We start from the raw sequence: 981 nt of genomic DNA, 5'->3' as shown, positions 1-981 counted from the left end.
CCTTCGTAAAAAGCACTTTACTGCCGCGAATTTAATAATGAAAGACCACTACAATCCTCGCCACCCCCTCCTGTTTAACTCCAAATTGTTTATACTCTATAGGTATTATACAGTCCACACGCAATCGATACTTAGAAAGTTTTGACACGTTGTCATCCCGGGTTGTTTGACGTATTGTGACCACGAACCTCTGAGAGTCTTAATAAATTAGAGGTAAATTTTGCTACTCCTCTGATTATATGCTTGTAACGACACACACCACACACACACACACACACACACATACACACACGACACACGCACCAGTTTTGAGTCCTAAATGAGTCCCGACAAATGTGAGCTGAAATATGTCGATGTGGTAACAAACAAAGGTGACCATCGCGCAGAGAAATCGTCGCGCGCGGTTGAGTTTCAGGACTCTCCCACTCCTTCTACTTGCTTTTTCTTTAGCTGTTTAGCTGGGAGGACGAGTGAGGAAGGACATTTTATTCCAGGTCGGTGTGTAACGAGTACCACGGTGTCCGTAACGGTGAAATATTGACAGTCTATTCGTACATTTACAATTAGATGTCCTGCCGCCTAGGTATCGTGGCTCAGAGGTGGACGTACCGCCGTCGGTACGGAGTAGTTGATATGACATCCAGTGGAACCTATGCTCAGGTTTTTGTTGAAGTTGTCTGTGTGTCCGGTCCCGCGACTGCCCCGCGGAAACGTAGGTATTCTAGACTGCTGCGACTAACGGACTTTAAATACAAAGCCGACGTATCCAAATGTCTATCGATCTAAAAATTTAAAATCTTTAAAATAAAAAATAATGTTAGTTGTACCCCTTCTCCCCCGCGGGCCAGACGGATACCGGGCCGCGGGTGACGGCCCAGATAATACGAAAAATCTTCAAGGAATCACACGTATCTGACAATATATATTTATCTGCATCACAGGCACTGCAGTGGGTATCCTAAGACGTCTCAACGGCTCTCG

Source organism: Notothenia coriiceps, unplaced genomic scaffold (assembly GCF_000735185.1).
Source record: "Notothenia coriiceps isolate Sejong01 unplaced genomic scaffold, NC01 NC01_scaffold00022018, whole genome shotgun sequence".
NCBI classification, from domain to species: Eukaryota; Metazoa; Chordata; class Actinopteri; order Perciformes; family Nototheniidae; genus Notothenia; species Notothenia coriiceps.
This window is presented reverse-complemented; position numbering follows the sequence as displayed.